The sequence below is a fragment of the Triticum dicoccoides genome, chromosome 3A (genome assembly GCF_002162155.2).
Source record: "Triticum dicoccoides isolate Atlit2015 ecotype Zavitan chromosome 3A, WEW_v2.0, whole genome shotgun sequence".
Classification (NCBI taxonomy): domain Eukaryota; kingdom Viridiplantae; phylum Streptophyta; class Magnoliopsida; order Poales; family Poaceae; genus Triticum; species Triticum dicoccoides.
The window spans coordinates 517,077,633-517,098,237 of NC_041384.1; the positions used below are offsets into that span (position 1 = coordinate 517,077,633).

A 20,605-nucleotide genomic window follows, 5' to 3' on the forward strand; every position below is an offset into this window, starting at 1 on the left:
CAGAGGCAGCATCGATCGGCTTCAGTTAGCAGCAGTAGCGATGGAATCCCTCGATCGGGTTCAGTTAACATCCATCGATCAATCGCTCGGGTTCAGTAACGCGTAGCCTGCAGTGCAATCCCTCGGGTTCAGTTAGAGCCCAACGCCTCGCTCGGGTTCAGTTAGAGCCAACGCCTCGCACACATGCGCATACGTGTATGAGAGAAACGCGCATCGCTTGGCCCTCGGCCTCCCACCGTAACCGGGAACTCTCCGAAATTTTCCTCCCCCTCGCTTCTACCATGGTTTTTTCCGTCATGGACGGCCCAAAGAATGTCATGCAGCTGCGTCTCCGGCCCGCCCAGGACGAAAAGCTCAGTTTCTGTCATGATTTTTTGTCATAGAAGTAGGAGCCCACCACACCTATGATGATACTGGGTTTTGTCACAATTATCGTCATAGAAGTGTCATATGTATGACAGAATTTTTTTTCATTCGGCCCAAAATGTCACATATGTGTCTTTTTTTAGTGTTGGTTGTAGATGCTCCTAGGTGTGTACAATCCCTCTTGTAGTTGTCGCTACGGATCCCTCCTGTTTGGATGTAGATGCTGAATCTAGCTCATAGTTTGTGTGACTATAAAAATCAGTGTAATCACAACTAATTAATGTGGTTACACTGTGTTCCAGTCTCTGAAACTCATGTGTTTTTATTAGAAATCCAGTGTAATTTCAATAAAATTTGTATTGTAAGTGCAATGTATGTTTCAATGAATTTTCAATATAATTATTGCGGGCATTTTCAGTGGAATTACACTGCTTTTGAATTATAATTACAGTGTCAATTTTAGTGTAATTGTTGGGAAATGTAGCATGCAATTTCAAAAAAATTCCTACGCTCACGCAAGATCTATCTAGGATATGCATAGAAACGAGAGGGGGAGAGTGTGTCCATGTACCCTCGTAAACCGAAAGCGGAAGCAATTGATAACGCGGTTGATGTAGTCAAACTTCTTCTCGTTCCGACCAATCAAGCACCGAACGTACGACACCTCCGAGTTCTACACACGTTCAGCTTGATGACGTCCCTCCAACTCTTGATCTAGCAAAGTGTCAAGGGAGAGTTCCTTCAGCACGACGACGTGGTGACGGTGATGGTGAAGTGATCCGCACAGGGCTTCGCCTAAGCACTACGAAGATATGATCGAAGGCGTAAACTGTGGAGGGGGATGCCGCACGCGGCTAACAATTGTTGGTGTGTGGTCTAGGCGCCCCCTCCCCACGTATATATAGGTGGGAGGGGGAGGGTAGCTGTCATGGGGCGCCCCAAGTAGGAGGAATCCTACTTGGGCCCCTATTCCAATTCGCGCCCCCTTTCCTTATTACCGGAAGGGGGAAAAGGGAAGAGAGGGGGGAGGAAGGAAAGGGGGGGCGAACCCCCTCCTCCTTCTCCTATTCGGCCTCCTTCCTTAGGGGGGTGCACCACCCCTTGTGGGCTGGTGTGCTCCCCTCCTATCGCCCATAAGGCCCATTAATCCCTGGGGGGGGGGTTCAGATAACCCCCCGGTACCCCGATATGTACCTGGTACATCCCAAAACACTTTCGGTGTCCAAATATCATCGTCCTATATATGAATCTTTACCTCTCGACCATTTCGAGACTCCTCGTCATGTCCGTGATCTCATCTGGAACTTCGAACAATATCCGGTCACCAAATCACATAACTCATATAATACAAAATCGTCATCGAACGTTAAGTGTGCGGACCCTACGGGTTCGAAAACTATGTAGACATGACCGATACACCTCTCTAGTAAATAACCAATAGCAAAACCCAGATGCTCATATTGGTTCTCGCATATTCTACGAAGATCTTTATCGGTCGTACCGTAATGACAACATACGTGATTCCCTTTGTCATCGGTATGTTACTTGCCCGAGACTCGATCGTCGGCATCTTCATACCTATTTCAATCTCGTCACCGGCAAGTCTCTTTACTCGTTCTGTAATACATCATTTTGCAACTAACTCATTAGTCACATTTCATGCAAGGCTTCTTATGATGTGTATTACCGAGAGGGCCCAGAGACCTCTCCGATACCCGGAGTGACAAATCCTAATCTCGATTTATGCCAACCCAACAAACACTTTCGGAGATACCTGTAGAGCATCTTTGTAATCACTCAGTTACATTGTGACGTTTGATAGCACATAAGGCATTCCTCCGGTATCCGGGAGTTGCATAATCTCATAGTCGAAGAAGTATGTATTTGACATGAAGAAAGCAATAACAATAAAACTGAACGATCAATATGCTAAGCTAACACATGGGTCTTGTCCATCACATCATTCTCCTAATGATGTGATCTCGTTCATCAAATGACAACACATGTCTATGGTTAGGAAACTTGACCATCTTTGATTAACGAGCTAGTCTAGTAGAGGCTTACTAGGGACATGGTGTTTTGTCTATGTATCCACACATGTATTAAGTTTCCGGTTAATACAATTCTAGCATGAATAATAAACAGTTATCATGATATAAGCAAATATAAAATAACAACTTTATTATTGCCTCCAGGGCATATTTCCTTCAGTCTCCCACTTACACTAGAGTCAATAATCTAGTTCACATCGTCATGTGATTAACACCAATAGTTCACATCGCCATGTGATTAACACCCATAGTTCACATCGCCATGTGACCAACACCCAAAGGGTTTACTAGAGTCAATAATCTAGTTCACATCATCATGTGATTAATACCCAAAGAGTACTAAGGTGTGATCATGTTTTGCTTATGAGAGAGGTTTAGTCAACGGGTCTGCCATACTCAGATTCGTATGTATTTTGCAAATTTCTATGTCTACATTACTTTGCACGGAGCTACTCTAGCTAATTGCTCCCACTTTCAATATGTATCCAGATTGAGACTCAGAGTCATTCAGATCAGTGTTAAAGCTTGTATCGATGTAACTCTTTACGACGAACTCCTTATCACCTCCATAACCGAGAAATATCTCCGTAGTCCTCTTTAGGTACCAAAAGATAATTTTTGACCGTTGTCCAGTGATCTTCTCCTGGATCACTATTGTGCCCCCTTGCCAAACTCGTGGCAAGGCACACAACAGGTCTGGTATACAGCATGGCATACTTTATAGAACCTATGACTGAGGCATAGGGAATGACTTTCATTCTGCCATGGCCGGGTTTTGAGTCTTACTCAACTTCACACCTTGCAACACAGGCAAGAACCCTTTCTTTGACTGATCCATTTTGAACTTCCTCAAAATCTTGTCAAGGTATGTGCTTTATGAAAGTCCTATTAAGCGTCTCGATCTAACCCTATAGATCTTGATTCCCAATATATAAGTAGCTTCACCGAGGTCTTTCATTGGAAAATTCTTATTCAAGTGTCCTTTTATGCTATCCAGAAAATTCTATATCATTTCCAATTGATAATATGTCATCCACATATAATATCAGAAATGTTATAGAGCTCCCACTCACTTTCTTGTAAATACAGGCTTCTTCGTAAGTCTGTATAAAACATATGCTTTGATCACCTCGTCAAAGCGTATATTCCAACTCCGAGATGCTTGCACCAGTCCAAAGATGGATCACTAGAGCTTGCACACTTTGTTAGCACCTTTCAGATTGACAAAACCTTCTGGTTGCATCATATACAACTCTTCTTTGAGATATCCATTAAGGAATGCAGTTTTGACATCCATTTGCCAGATTTCATAAAAATGCGGCGATTGCTAACATGATTCGGACTGACTTAAGCATCACTACGGGTGAGAACGTTTTATCATAGTCAACCCCTTGAACTTGTCGAAAACCTTTTGCGACAAGTCAAGCTTGGTAGATAGTAAGAATACCATCAGTGTCAATCTTCTTATTGAAAATCCATTTATTCTCTATGGCTTGCCGGTCATTGGGCAAGTGAACCAAAGTCCACACTTTGTTCTCATACATGGATCCTATCTCAGATTTCATGGCCTCAAGCCGTTTATCAGAATCTGGGCTCATCATAGCTTCTTCATAGTTCGTAGGTTTGTCATGGTCTAGTAACATGACTTCCAGAACAGGGTTACCCTACCACTCTGGTGCGGAACATGCTCTGTTTGACCTACGAGGTCCTGTAGTAACTTGATCTGAAGTTTCATGATCATCATCATTAGCTTCCTCTCTAGTTGGTGTAGGCATCATGGGAATGGATTTCTCTGATGGGCTACTTTCCAATCTGAGAGAAGGTACAATTACCTCATCAAGTTCTACTTTCCTCCCACTCACTTCTTTCGAGAGAATCTCCTTCTCTAGAAAGGATCCAACTTGGCAACAAAGATCTTGCCTTTGGATCTGTGATAGAAGGTGTACCCAATGGTTTCCTTGGGGTATTCTATGAAAACGCACTTCTCCGCTTTGGGTTCGAGCTTATCAGGCTGAAAAACCTTTTGACATAAGCATCACTTCCCCAAACTTTTAAGAAATGAAAGTGTATGTTTCTTGCCAAACCATGGTTCATATGGTGTCATCTCAACGGGTTTAGACGATGCCCTATTTAACGTGAATGCGGCTATCTCTAATGCATAACCCAAAAACGATAGTGGTAAATCAGTAAGAGACATCATATAACGCACCATATCCAATAAAGTGCAATTACGACATTCAAACACACCATTATGTTGTGGTGTTCCAGGTGGCGTGAGTTGTGACACAATTCGACATTGTTTTAAATGAAGGCCAAACTCGTAACTCAAATATTCGTCTCCGCGATCGGATCGTAGAAACCTTTTTCTTGTTACAATGATTCTCAACTTCACTCTGAAATTCTTTGAACCTTTCAAATGTTTCAGATTTTTGTTTCATCAAGCAGATATACCCATCTCTACACAAATCATCTGTGAAGGTGAAAAATAACGATACCCGCCGCGTGCTTCAACACTCATCAGACCATATACATCGGTATGTATTATTTCCAATAAGTCATTAGCTCGCTCCATTGTTCTGGAAAACGGAGTTCTAGTCATCTTGCCCATGAGGCATGGTTCACAAGTATCAAATGATTCATAATCAAGTGATTCCAAAAGTCCATCAGCATGGAGTTTCTTCATGCGCTTTACACCAATATGACCTAAACGGCAGTGCCATAAATATGTTGCACTATCATTATCAACTTTGCATCTTTTGGCATCAATATTATGAATATGTGTATCACCACAATCGAGATTTAATAAAAAATAGACCACTCTTCAAGGGTGCATGACCATAGAAGATTTTATTCATGTACACAGAACAACAATTATTCTCTGACTTAAATGAATAAGCGTATTGCAATAAACATGATCCAATCATATTCATGCTCAACACAAACACCAAATAACATTTATTTAGGTCCAACACTAATCCCGAAGGTAGAGGGAGTGTGCTATGGTGATCTTATCAACCTTGGAATCACTTCCAACACACATCGTCACCTCGCCTTTAACTAGTCTTTGTTCATTTTGCAACTCCAGTTTTGAGTTACTAATCTTAGCAACTGAACCGGTATCAAATACCCTAGGGTTACTATGAACACTAGTAAAGTACACATCAATAACATGTATATCAAATAACCATTGTTCACTTTGCCATCCTTCTTATCCGCCAAGTATTTGGGGTAGTTCCGCTTCCAGTGACCATTGCCATTGTAGTAGAAGCACTCAGTTTCATGCTTAGGTCTAGCTTTGGGCTTCTTCACAGGAGTAGCAACTTGCTTGTCATTTTTCTTGAAGTTCCCTTTCTTTTTCTTTTCTTGAAGTTCCCTTTCTTTTCCTTTGCCCTTTTTCTTGAAACTAGTGGTCTAGATTTGGGCTCTTTCTTGATTTCTACCTTTGCCGATTTCAGCATCACGAAGATCTCGGGAATCTTTTTCGTCATCCCTTGCATATTATAGTTCATCATGAAGTTCTAGTAGCTTGGTGGTAGTGACTAGAGAACTCTGTCAATCACTATTTTATCTGGAAGATTAACTCCCACTTGATTCAAGCGATTGTACTACCCAGACATTCTGAGTACATTCTCACTGGCTGAGCCATTCTCCTCCATCTTGTAGGCAAAGTACTTGTCAGAGGTCTCATACCTCTCGACATGGGCATGGCGCACTAAACTATTAAGTAGTCAACATATCGAGCTTGCCAAACATTCATAGCGTCTGCATCTGCTCCTGTAATAGGTCTGTCACCCAGTGCTACCTCTTGAGCACTGTGTTGGTTTCCCTTGAAGAGGAAAGGGTGATGTAGTAAAGCAGCATAAGTATTTCCCTCAGTTTTTGAGAACCAAAGTATCAATCCAGTAGGAGACCACGCGCGAGTCACCTCGTACCTACATAAACAAATAAGAACCTCACAACTAACGCGATAAAGGGGTTGTCGATCCCTTCACGGCCACTTGCAAGAGTGAGATCTGATAGAGATAATAATAATAATAAGATAAATATTTTTGGTATTTTTATGATATAGATTGAAAGTAAAAATTGCAAAATAAAATCGATTAGAAACTTGTATGATGGAAAATAGACCCGGGGGCCATAGGTTTCACTAGTGGCTTCTCTCAAGATAGCATAAGTATTACGGTGGGTGAACAAATTACTGTCGAGCAATTGATAGAAAAGCGAATAATTATGAGAATATCTAGGCATGATCATGTATATAGGCATCACGTCCACGACAAGTAGACCGAAACGATTCTGCATCTACTACTATTACTCCACACATCGACCGCTATCCAGCATGCATCTAGAGTATTAAGTTCATAAGAACGGAGTAACGCCTTAAGCAAGATGACATGATGTAGAGGGATAAACGCATGCAATATGATATAAACCCCATCTTTTTATCCTCGATGGAAACAATACAATACGTATCGTTTCCCCTATTGTCACTGGGATCGAGCACCGCAAGATTGAACCCAAAGCTAAGCACTTCTCCCATTGCAAGAAAGATCAATCTAGTAGGCCAAACCAAACTGATAATTCGAAGAGACTTGCAAATATAAACCAATCATACATAAAAGAATTCAGAGAAGAATCAAATATTGTTCATAGATAATCTGGATCATAAACCCACAATTCATCAGATCTCGACAAACACACCGCAAAACAAGATTACATCGAATAGATCTCCAAGAGAATCGAGGAGAACTTTATATTGAGATCCAAAGAGAGAGAAGAAGCCATCTAGCTACTATCTATGGACCCGAAGGTCTGAAGTAAACTACTCACACATCACCGGAGAGGCCATGGAGTTGATGTAGAGGCCTTCCGTGATCAATGCCCCCTCCGGCGGATCTCTGGAAAAGGCCCCAAGATGGATCTCTCGGGTACAGAAGGTTGCGGCGGTGGAATTAGGTTTTCGTGGTACTCCTGGATGTTTGGGGGTACGTGGATATATATAGGAGGAAGAAGTACGTCGGTGGAGCAACGAGGGGCCCACGAGGATGGAGGGCGCGCCCAGGGGGGTGGGCGCGCCCCCCTGCCTTGTGGCCTCCTCGATTGTTTCTTGACGCCCACTCCAAGTCTCCTGGATAACGTTCGTTGAGAAAATCACGTTCCCGAAGGTTTCATTCCGTTTGGACTTCGGTTGATATTCCTTTTCGGCGAAACTCTAAAATAGGCAAAAAAACAGCAATTTGGGCTGGGCCTCCGGTTAGTAGGTTAGTCCCAAAAATGATATAAAAGTGTAAAATAATGCCCATTAACATACAAAATAGATAATATAATAGCATGGAGCAATCAAAAATTATAGATACGTTGGAGACGTATCAAGCATCCCCAAGCTTAATTCCTGCTCGTCCTCGAGTAGGGAAATGATAAAAAAGAATTTTTGATGTGGAATGCTTTCTAACATATTTCTCAATGTAATTTTTCTTTATTGTAGCATGAATGTTCAGATCCGAAGGATTCAAGATAAAAGTTCAATATTGACATAAAACAATAATACTTCAAGCATACTAACTAAGCAATCATGTCTTCTCAAAATAACATGGTCAAAGAAAGTTATCCCTACAAAATCATATAGTCTAGCTATGCTCTATCTTCACCACACAAAATATTTAAATCATGCACAACCCCGATGGCAATCCAAGAAATTGTTTCATACTTTTGATGTTCTCAAACTTCTTGAATCTTCACGCAATATATCAGCGTGAGCCATGGATATAGCACTATATGTGGAATAGAATGGTGGTTGTGGAGAAGACAAAAAGGAGAAGATAGTCTCACATCAACTAGGCGTATCAACGGGCTATGGAGATGCCCATCAACAGATATCAACGTGAGTGAGTAGGGATTGCATGCAACGGATGCACTAGAGCTATAAGTGTATGAAAGCTCAACAAAAGAACTAAGTGGGTGTGCATCCAACTTGCTTGCTCATGAAGACCTAGGGCAATTTTGAGGAGCCCATCATTGGAATATACAAGCCAAGTTCTATAATGTAAAACTCCCACTAGTATATAAAAGTGATAACATAGGAGACTCTCTATCATGAAGATCATGGTGCTACTTTGAAGCACAAGTGTGGAAAAAGGATAGTAACATTGTCCTTTCTCTTTCTCTCATTATTTTTCATTTGGGCCTTCTTTTTTGGCATCTTTTCTCCTTTTTTTTATTTTTTATTTTTTGTCTGGAGTCTCATCCTGACTTGTGGGGGAATCATAGTCCCCATCATCTTTTCCTCACTGGACAATGCTCTAATAATGATGATCATCACACTTTAATTTACTTACAACTCAAGAGTTACAACTCAATACTTAGAAAAATAATATGACTCAATGTGAATGCCTTCGGCGGTGTACCAGGATGTGCAATGATGCATGAGTGACATGTATGAAGAATTATGAACGGTGGCTTTGCCACAAATACGATGTCAACTACATGATCATGCAAGCAATATGACAATGATGAAGCGTGTCATAATAACGGAACGGTGGAAAGTTGCATGACAATATATCTCGGAATGGCTATGGAAATGCCATAATAGGTAGGTATGGTGGCTGTTTTGAGTAAGGTATATGGTGGGTTTATGGTACCGGCGAAAGTTGCGCGATACTAGAGAGGCTAGCAATGGTGGAAGGGTGAGAGTGCGTATAATCCATGGACTCAACATTAGTCATAAAGAACTCATATACTTATTGCAAAAATCTATTAATTATCGAAACAAAGTATTAGGCGCATGCTCCTAGGGGGATATATTGGTAGGAAAAGACCATCGCTCGTCCCCGACCGCCAGTCATAAGGAAGACAATCAATAAATAAATCATGCTCCGACTTCATCACATAACGGTTCACCATACGTGCATGCTACGGGAATCACAAACTTCAACACAAGTATTTCTCAAATTCACAACTACTCAACTAGAATGACTCTAATATCACCATCTCCATATCTCAAAACAATTATCAAGTATCAAACTTCTCATAGTATTCAATGCACTTCTATGAAAGTTTTTCTATTATTCCTAAAAGCAAATTTCCATGTTGTTCTAAGGGACTCTCAAAATAATATAAGTGAATCATGAGAGATCAACTATTTCTATAAAATAAAACCACCGCCATCCTCTAAAAGATATAAGTGAAGCACTAGAGCAAAAACTATATAGCTCAAAAGATATAAGTGAAGCACATAGAGTATTCTAATAAATTTCAAATCATGTGAGTCTCTCTCAAAAGGTGTGTACAGAAAGGAGCAAAGACTCAAATCATACAAGACGCTCCAAGCAAAACACATATCATGTGGTGAATAAAAATATAGCTCCAAGTAAAGTTACCGATAAACGAAGACGAAAGAGGGGATGCCTTCCGGGGCATCCCCAAGCTTAGACTTTTTGGTGTCCTTGAATTTTACCTTGTGGTGCCATGGGCATCCCCAAGCTTAGGCCCTTGCCACTCCTTGTTCCATTATCCATCAAATCTTTACCCAAAACTTGAAAACTTCACAACACAAAACTTTAATAGAAAATCTCGTGAGCTCCGTTAGCGAAAGATAACAAAACTACACTTCAAGGTACTGTAATAAAATCATTCTTTATTTATATTGGTGTTAAACCTACTGTATTCCAACTTCTTTATGGTTTATAAACACTTTTCTAGCCATAGATTCATCAAAATAAGCAAACAACACACGGAAAATAGAATCTGTCAAAAACAGAACAGTCTGTAGTAATCTTTAGCTAATGCAAACTTCTGGAACCCCAAAAGTTCTAAAATAAATTTCTAGACGTGAGTAATTTATCTATTAATCATCTTCAAAAATAATTAACTAAATAGCACTTTCCAAATAAAAATGGCAGCAATTCTTGTGAGCTCTAAAGTTTCTGTTTTTTTACAGCAAGATCAAAAAGAGTTTCCCCAAGTCTTACCAACGGTTCTACTTGGCACAAACACTAATTAAACATAAAAACACAACCAAAACAGAGGATAGATAAATTATTTATTACTAAATAGGATAAAAAAAGCAAGGAATAAAAATAAAATTGGGTTGCCTCCCAACAAGCGCTATCGTTTAACGCCCTTAGCTAGGCATAAAAACAAGGATATATCTAGGTATTGCCATCTTTGGTATTAGGAAAGAAAAGAGAAAATTTCTTTTCTATAGCATTTATCTTTCTATTTTGAGATAGCACGTGGCCATTAATGGTGGAAGAAAGATTAAGCACATTACGGAAATTGGCATCTAAGCTAGCCTTCATTTCTTTGATAATTTCATTTTGATAAAAGCACAAAAGAGAGGTAGATTCAACCTTCTCACACATGGGCTGCCCAAATATAGTTTTCATCCTTTCATAAGTATCAATAGGACCCCCTCAAGAAAACCTTCTTCAAAGATAGAATCTAAAACTTGCTTGAATGAAGAGGGTAAACCAATATAAAAGCTTTTCAGGTAAACCTCAATTTGATATTGGGGAACATAGCTAGCTCGAATCCTTAATAGCCTATCCCAAGCGTCTTTCAAAGATTCATCAAGTAAATAACAAAAAAATCCGGGATCATCTTCATCGAAATTATTCAAACTCTCATTGATAACCTCGGTAGGTCTCTCCATAGCATCATTATTTATGAGCTTAGAGAGGACAGAGGGGCTATCCAAGGTAAAACCCGGGAGAGAACCCTTAGCCCTTTTTGAATCGGCCATGGTACAAGAAAACAAATGAAAAGGAGGCGAATAAAACGGCAAGGGTGAAGTGGGGGAGAGGAAAACGAGTTGCAAATGACAAATAATGTAATGCGGAGGATAAGAGTTGTGATGGGTACTTGGTATGTCTTGACTTGGCGTAGATCTCCCCGGCAACGGTGCGAGAAATCCTTCTTGCTACCTCTTGAGCACTGAGTTGGTTTTCGCTTGAAGAGGAAAGGGTGATGCAGTAAAGCAGCATAAGTATTTCCCTCAGTTTTTGAGAACCAAGGTATCAATCCAGTAGGAGACCACGCGCGGGTCACCTCGTACCTACATAAACAAATAAGAACCTCGCAACCAACGCGATAAAGGGGTTGTCAATCCCTTCACGGCCACTTGCAAGAGTGAGATCTGATAGAGATACTAATAATAAGATAAATATTTTTGGTATTTTTATGATATAGATTGAAAGTAAATATTGCAAAATAAAATAGATTAGAAACTTGTATGATGGAAAATAGACCCGGGGACCATAGGTTTCACTAGTGGCTTCTCTCAAGATAGCATACGTATTACAGTGGGTGAACAAATTACTATCGAGCAATTGATAGAAAAGCGAATAATTATGAGAATATCTAGACATGATCATGTATATAGGCATCACGTCCACGACAAGTAGACCGAAACGATTCTTCATCTACTACTATTACTCCACACATCGACCGATATCCAGTATTCATCTAGAGTATTAAGTTCGTAAGAACGGAGTAACGCCTTAAGCAGGATGACATGATGTAGAGGGATAAACTCATGCAATATGATATAAACCCCATCTCTTTATCCTCGATGACAACAATACAATACATGTCGTTTCCCCTACTGTCACTGGGATCGAGCACCGCAAGATTAAACCAAAGCTAAGCACTTCTCCCATTGCAAGAAAGATCAATCTAGTAGGCCAAACCAAACTGATAATTCGAAGAGACTTGCAAAGATAAACCAATCACACATAAAAGGATTCAGAGAAGAATCAAATATTGTTCATAGATAATCTGGATCATAAACCCACAATTCACCGGATCTCTACAAACACACCGCAAAAGAAGATTACATCGAATAGATCTCCAAGAGAATCGAGGAGAACTTTGTATTGAGATCCAAAGAGAGAGAAGAAGCCATCTAGCTACTAGCTATGGACCCGAAGGTCTGAAGTAAACTACTCACACATCACCGAAGAGGCCATGGAGTTGATGTAGAGGCCCTCCATGATCAATGCCCTCTCCGACGGAGCTCCAGGAAAGGCCCCAAGATGGGATCTCTCGGGCACAGAAGGTTGCCACGATGGAATTAGGTTTTTGTGGTGCTCCTAGATGTTTGGGGAGTATGCGAATATATATAGGAGGAAGAAGTATGTCAGTGGAGCAACGAGGGGCCCACGAGGGTGGAGGGCGCGCCCAGGGGGTGGGCGCACCCCCTGCCTTGTGGCCTCCTCGATTGTTTCTTAACACCCACCCCAAGTCTCCTGGATCACGTTCATTGAGAAAATCACGTTCCCGAAGGTTTCATTCCGTTTGGACTCCGTTTGATATTCCTTTTCGGTGAAACTCTAAAATACACAAAAAACAACAATTTGGGCTGGGCCTCCGGTTAGTAGGTTAGTCCCAAAAATGATATAAAAGTGTAAAATAAAGCCCATGAACATGCAAAATAGATAATATAATAGCATGGAGCAATCAAAAATTATAGATACGTTGGAGACGTATCACCCAGCGATGCATCAAGGACAAAATTCTTCTGTGCGGTAATGAGGATAATCCTCAGATCACGGACCCAGTCTGCATCAGTACTAATATCATCTTTCAACTTAGTTTTCTCTAGGAACATATCAAAATAGGAGAGCTACAACACGAGCTATTGATCTACAACATAATTTGCAAATACTATCAGGACTAAGTTAATGATAAATTAAAGTTCAATTAATCAAATTACTTAAGAACTCCCACTTAGATAGACATCCCTCGAGTCATCTAAATGATACGTGATCCAAATAAACTAAACCATGTCCGATCATCACGTGAGATTGAGTAGTCATCAATGGTGAACATCTCTATGTTGATCATATCTACCATATGATTCAAGTTCGACCTTTCGGTCTCCAGTGTTCTGAGGCCATGTCTGTACATGCCAGGCTTGTCAAGTTTAACCTGAGTATTCCACATGTGCAAAACTGTCTTGCACCCATTGTATGTGAACGTAGAGTCTATCACACCCGATCATCACGTGGTGTCTCAACACGACGAATTGTCGCAATAGTGCATACTCGGAGAGAACACTTATACCTTGAAATTTTTTTATGTGATCATCTTATAATGCTACCGTCGTACTAAGCAAGATAAGATGCATAAAATATAAACATCACATGCAATCAAAATATGTGACATGATATGGCCATCATCATCTTGTACGTTTGATCTCCATCTCCAAAGCATCATCATGATCTCCATCGTCACCGGCTCGACACCTTGATCTCCATCATAGCGTCGTGGTCATCTCATCAACTATTGCTTCTACAACTATTGCTAACGCATAGTGATAAAGTAAAGCAATTACATGGTGTTTGCATTTCATACAATAAGGAGACAACCATAAGGCTCCTGCCGGTTGTCAGATGTCTTACAAGACATGATCATCTCATACAATAACGTTTATCACATCATGTCTTGACCATATCACATCACAACAAGCCCTGCAAAAATAAGTTAGACGTCCTCTACTTTCTTATTGCAAGTTTTACGTGGCTGCTACGTGCTTCTATCAAGAACCGTTCTTACCTACGCATCAAAACCACAATGGTGATTTATCAAGTTTGTTGTTTTAACCTTCAACAAGGACCAGCCGCAGTCAAATTCGATTCAACTAAAGTTGGAGAAACAGACACCCGCCAGCCACCTTTATGCAAAACTAGTTGCATGTCTCTCGGTGGAACCGGTCTCAAGAACGAGGTCATGTAAAGTTGGCCCGGGCCGCTTCATCCAACAATACCGCAGAATCAAAATAAGACATTGGTGGTAAGCAGTATGATGATCACCGCCCACAACTCTTTGTGTTCTACTCGTGCATATCATCTATGCATAGACCTGGCTCGGATGCCACTGTTGGGAAACGTAGCATGCAATTTTAGAAAAAATAACTACGCTCACAAAAGATCTATCGAGGAGATTCATAGCAACGACAGGGGGAGAGTGTGTCCACGTACCCTCGTAGACTGAAAGCAGAAGCGTTTGATAACGCGGTTGATGTAGTTCAACTTCTTCTTGTTCCGACCGATCAAGCATCGAACATACGAAACCTCCGAGTTCTGCACACGTTCAGCTCGATGACGTCCCTCAAACTCTTGATCCAGCAAAGTATCAAGGGAGAGTTTCATCAGCACGATGGTGTGGTGATGGTGTTGGTGAACTGATCCGCGCAGGGCTTCGCCTAAGCACTACGAAGATATGACCGAAGGCGTAAACTGTCGAGGGGGGCGCCGCACACGGTTAACAATTGTTGGTGTGTGTTCTAGGCGCCCCCTCCCCACATATATATAGGTGGGAGGGGGAGGGGAGCTACCATGGGCCGCCCCAAGTAGGAGGAATCCTACTTGGGCCCCTAGTCCAATTCACCCCCTTTCCTTATTACCGGAAGGGGGAAAGGGGAAGAGAGGGGGAGGAAGGAAAGGGAGGCGAACCCCCTCCTCCTTTTCCTATTCGGCCTCCTTCCTTAGGGGGGCTCGCCACCCCTTGTGGGCTGGTGTGCTCCCCTCCTATGGCCCATAAGGCCCATTAATCCCCCGGGGGGTTCCAGTAACCCCCCCGGTACTCTGATATGTACCTGACACACCCTGAAACACTTCCGGTGTCCGACTACCATCGTCCTATATATGCATCTTTACCTCTCGACCATTTCGAGACTCCTCGTCATGTCCGTGATCTCATCCGGAACTCCGACAAACATTCGGTCACCAAATCACATAACTCATATAATACAAAATCGTCATTGAACGTTAAGCGTGCAGACCCTACAGGTTTGAGAACTATATATACATGACCGAGACACCTCTCCGGTCAATAACCAATAGAAGAACCTAGATGCTCATATTGGTTCCCACATATTCTACGAAGATCTTTATCGGTCATACCATAATGACAACATACGTGATTCCCTTTGTCATCGGTATGTTACTTGCCCAAGACTCGATCGTCGGCATCTTCATACCTAGTTCAATCTCGTTACAGGCAAGTCTCTTTACTCGTTCCGTAATACATAATTCCGCAACTAACTCATTAGTCACATTGCATGCAAGGCTTCTTATGATCTGTATTACCGAGAGGGCCCAGAGATACCTCTCCGATACCCGGAGTGACAACCTAATCTCCATTTATGCCAACCCAACAAACACTTTCGGAGATACCTGTAGAGCATCTTTATAATCACCGAGTTACGTTGTGACGTTTGATAGCACACAAGGCATTCCTCCGGTATCCGGGAGTTGCATAATCTCATAGTCGAAGAAATATGTATTTGACATGAAGAAAGCAATAGCAATAAAACTGAACGATCAATATGCTAAGCTAACAGATGGGTCTTGTCCATCACATCATTCTCTTAATGATGTGGTCTCGTTCATCAAATGACAACACATGTCTATGGTTAGGAAACTTGACCATCTTTGATTAAGGAGCTAGTCTAGTAGAGGCTTACTAGGGACACGGTGTTTTGTCTATGTATCCACACATGGATCAAGTTTTCGGTTAATACAATTCTAGCATGAATAATAAACATTTATCATGATATAAAGAAATTTAAAATAAAAACTTTATTATCTCCTCTAGGGCATATTTCCTCCAGTGATGATAGTGAGGATTTTAGAGTTTATTCTTAGTGGTTTTATACTGTAATCTCAGTGGATTTACAGTGTAAGTTCTTTAGTAATTTAGGTGATTTTTCGCAATGTAATTCTCAGTGCATTTTCAATGTATCCTTAGTGCATTTTGTAATGTAATTCTTTACTGGGTTCAAAAGATTCTTTGTGGATTTACAATGTACACTTAAGTGGATTTACACTGTAGTTTTTGGTGGATTTGCACTATAATTTCCAGTGGACTTGCATTGTAACTCTTGATTTTTACAGTGTAATTTTCAATGGATTTACAGTGTAGTTTTTAATGGATTTAGACTGTAGTTTTTTAGTGGAATTTTCTCTGTAACTCTTGATTATTTCAATGTAATGTTTAGTGGATTTACACTTGATTTTTAGTGTTTTTTGCACTGTAACTCTTGATATTTTTTGAGTGTAATTTTTGTGGATTTACACTGTAATCCTTGGTGCTTTTGAGTAGGGTAGTTTTTTATCGCTTTGTAATATGCATTTGAGTAGGGGTTGGATTATTTATGTATTATATTGAGTGTATTTCTTATTGTATTTACACTATATCTCTCAGTGGACTTACACCATAATTTTTAGTGGGTTTTAAAGTGTAATTCTCCGTGGATTTACATTTTAATCCTTTGAGGTTTTAATAGTGTAATTCTTATTGGATTTACACTATAACTCTCAGTGGACTTGCACTATTTTGTTGAGTGAACAAGTATACTCCACTCTATTTTGTTGTCAAGAACCAATTTAGAAAAGCATGATTGAATCTGTTTTCTTTTCACAGGATATGTTAATGCTATAAGAGAGAATACATTAAGGAACTTAGCTTCATCATGTTCGAGGTACAGGTCCTGACCCTTCAGGCTTGTTTCCATCCCATTTGATTCCATTGCACGCACCTGTAAATGTGAACATGTATATAAGCATTGTTCTGTTAATCTTGAAACATGTATTGTCTGCTTGTACATGTGTTTGCCCCTTTTTGTCAGTTCATAGGCTTAATTGATGTGAACTAATCATTTTATTACTTCATGTGTTTACTCATTTGTATTTACAAACAGTATTTCGTAGCAATTTGAACTTCAAGTAGGAAAGAAAGGTCTTTCTATGTAGTTCCAAAGCTTATAAAATCTATTCCTAGTTTCTTTACTTTCTTGTAGATGGGTTATTTCGTAATCATGATCTAAGTTTCTGATTAGAGTATAGTTTGTGTGTGCCAAAGTTTCTAGATTATAGTCCTAGATTTATGAAAATATATCATTTCTAACATGTTTGTTCAAGGATTTTCCTAACATTTTATACTCATTTCCATGTGTTGTAATTGTTATTTTCAATTCAGAAACTTCCTAGTAGTTCTCAAATTCACGAATTTAATATGGAATTTTTTCCTAACCTTTATGTGCCTGCACCCCTAAACACATAGGATCCTAGTGTTCTTCCTGGATCTAGTTTTAATTTCCTAGTTCTAGTTTAGAGTTCCAGAGTTCATATTTTTTGTCCCTACAGTATGTTAGTGGGTTTATTTGTCTCTGCAGCATGTATATGTAATGGTTCACATTAGCCCTTTTGATTTCTGATGTAGAGAGATAGGGGAGAGAGATCTGTCTAAATCATGCTTAGTATGTGGTGATTGCAAAGTTGGGGTGTTTACCTGTGTTTCCTCATCTTCTGCAGTGTGGATCATCTTCAGGTTTTTGTCATAGATCATGGACGAATCGCCCTCTTGGTTGGTGCTTATTCCTGTCCTCTACAGTGCATTTTTGTAGTGGATATTATAGTGAAAATAATAGTGGAGTTATTAGTGTAATTTTATAGCTTTTCAATGTATTTTTAGTGCTCCAGAGTGTAATTTGTCATGTTATTTTAGGTGTGTGTGATTAGGTGACAACATCCTGGTCCTTTCCTTTTTTTTCATTTGCAGATTTGCTCTAGCTTAGTGCACATGTACATGGCAAAGTTTGGCTGTGACTTTGGGTTTTTTTGTGCTCAGTGTTGTTGATTTTTGTCCAGGCTGGAAGCTGGATAAGTTGGAATGTGGACCCATTAAGATCATGATGCTCGTGTGTTTAAGAGTTGGTGTGTGGACCCGTTTAAGCTCGTGATGCTAGTATGTTTAAAATCAGGGACAAGTAGGAACTAACACAGGACACGAGACATGGGACAGAGGGACACTTGTATCCTATAATTGGTGGAAAAATCTGTCTGAAAGTGAATTTTTTTCATCCGGTTGTAAAATAGACAGTCCCAAAATATATCAGTCCGGTAGTCCGTGCTAGAAATTGGATTCTCTGTCTTGCCAAACCGGTAATCCGAGCCTCCATGCTGATGACCCACAAGTATAGGGGATCTATCGTAGTCCTTTCGATAATTAAGAGTGTCAAACCCAACGAGGAGCAGAAGGAAATGATAAGCGGTTTCCAGCAAGGTGTTCTCTGCAAGTACTGAAATAAGTGGTAATAGATAGTTTTGTGATAGGATAATTTGTAACGAGCAACAAGTAACAAAAGTAAATAAAGTGCAGCAAGGTGGCCCAATCCTTTTTGTAGCAAAGGACAAGCCTGGACAAACTCTTATATAGAGAAAAGCGCTCCCGAGGACACATGGGAATATCATCAAGCTAGTTTTCATCACGCTCATATGATTCGCGTTCGGTACTTTGATAATTTGGTATGTGGGTGGACCGGTGCTTGGGTACTGTCCTTACTTGGACAAGCATCCCACGTATGATTAACCTCTATTGCAAGCATCCGCAACTACAACAAAAGTATTAAGATAAACCTAACCATAGCATGAAACATATGGATCCAAATCAGCCCCTTACGAAGCAACGCATAAACTAGGGTTTAAGCTTCTGTCACTCTAGCAACCCATCATCTACTTATTACTTCCCAATGCCTTCCTCTAGGCCCAAATAATGGTGAAGTGTCATGTAGTCGACGTTCACATAACACCACTAGAGGAGAGACAACATGCATCTCATCAAAATATCGAACGAATACTAAATTCACATGACTACTAATAGCAAGACTTCTCCCATGTCCTCAGGAACAAACGTAACTACTCCCAAAGGATAAACATGTTCATAATAAGAGGGGTATTAATATGCATATAGGATCTGAACATATGATCTTCCACCAAATAAACCAACTAGCATCAACTACAAGGAGTAATTAACACTACTAGCAACCTACTAGCACCAATCCCAGACTTGGAGACAAGAATTGGATACAAGAGATGAAATAGGGTTTTGAGAGGAGATGGTGCTGATGAACATGTTGATGGAGATTGCCCTCTCCCTATGAGAGGAGCGTTGGTGATGATGATGGCGATGATTTCCCCCTCCGGGAGGGAAGTTTCCCCGGCAGAACAGCTCCGCCAGAGCCCTAGATTGGTTCCGCCAAGGTTCCGCCTCGTAGCGGCGGAGTTTCGTCCGAGAAGATGGCTTGTTATTTTTTCCCATTGAAAGATTCATATAGCAAAAGATGGCCATCGGAGGGCCACCAGGGGGCCCACGAGGTAGGGGGCGCGCCCAGGGGGTAGGGCGAGCCCCCCACCCTCGTGGGAAGGGTGTGCCCCCTAGTGAATATCTTCCGCTGAGTATTTTTTATATATTCTAAAAACATATTCCGTGAAGTTTCAGGACTTTTGGAGCTGTGCAGAATAGGTCTCTAATATTTGCTCCTTTTCCAGCCTAGAATCCCAGCTGCCGACATTCTCCCTCTTTATGTAAACCTTATAAAATAAGAGAGAATGGGCATAAGTATTGTGACATAATGTGTAATAATAGCCCATAATGCAATAAATATCGATATAAAAGCATGATGCAAAATGGACGTATCAACTCCCCCAAGCTTAGACTTTGCTTGTCCTCAAGAGAAAAGCCGAAATCGAAAAATATGTCCACATGTTTAGAGATAGAGGTGTCGATAAAAATAAAATACGGACATGAGGGCATCATGATCATTCTTAGAACAGCAACTTATATAATTCTTGTCATATGATTTCTTATGCTAGAGTAATAATTCAATCACAATTTCATGTATGAATCGTAAACTTCATTGAAAACTAACAAACTATAATCTCAGTCAGTGGAGCAATTGCAATTTATCATAACATAGGAAAGAGTCGATGTATAAGAGCTTTTCAGCAAGTCCACATACTCAACTATCATATAGTCTTTCACAATTGCTGACACTCACGCAATACTTATGGGTATGGAGTTTTAATCGGACACAGAGAAAGATAGGGACTTATAGTTTTGCCTCCCAACGTTTTACCTCAAGGGTAATGTCAATAATAATAGTTAATGAAAACTCACATCCAATTAGCCATATATACCAGGATCTTTCCAACATATTTTGCTTGCCAAAGGATAAAATGTAAAAAGGAAGGGTGAAGATCACCATGACTCTTATGCAATGTAGGAGATAAAAGTAAAAGATAAGCCCTTCGCAGAGGGAAGCAGAGTTTGTCATGCGCTTTTGTAGTTGGATGCAGAAAATCTTAATGCGGAAGAACATCACTTTATATTGCCACTTGTGATATGGA

The 20,605-nt window shown here is 40.5% G+C and overlaps 1 long non-coding RNA gene across 1 annotated transcript in view; it reads left to right on the forward strand.

Moving 5' to 3' along the window:
- LOC119268894 overlaps window positions 1-17,858 on the forward strand; it is a 53,388-nt gene extending 35,530 nt beyond the window's left edge. Inside the window, exons 2-3 of the long non-coding RNA XR_005133363.1 lie at window positions 16,842-16,899; window positions 17,732-17,858. This is a non-coding gene — a long non-coding RNA (uncharacterized LOC119268894). The remainder of the gene's footprint in view (window positions 1-16,841; window positions 16,900-17,731) is intronic.
- The last annotated feature ends 2,747 nt before the right edge of the window (window positions 17,859-20,605 follow it).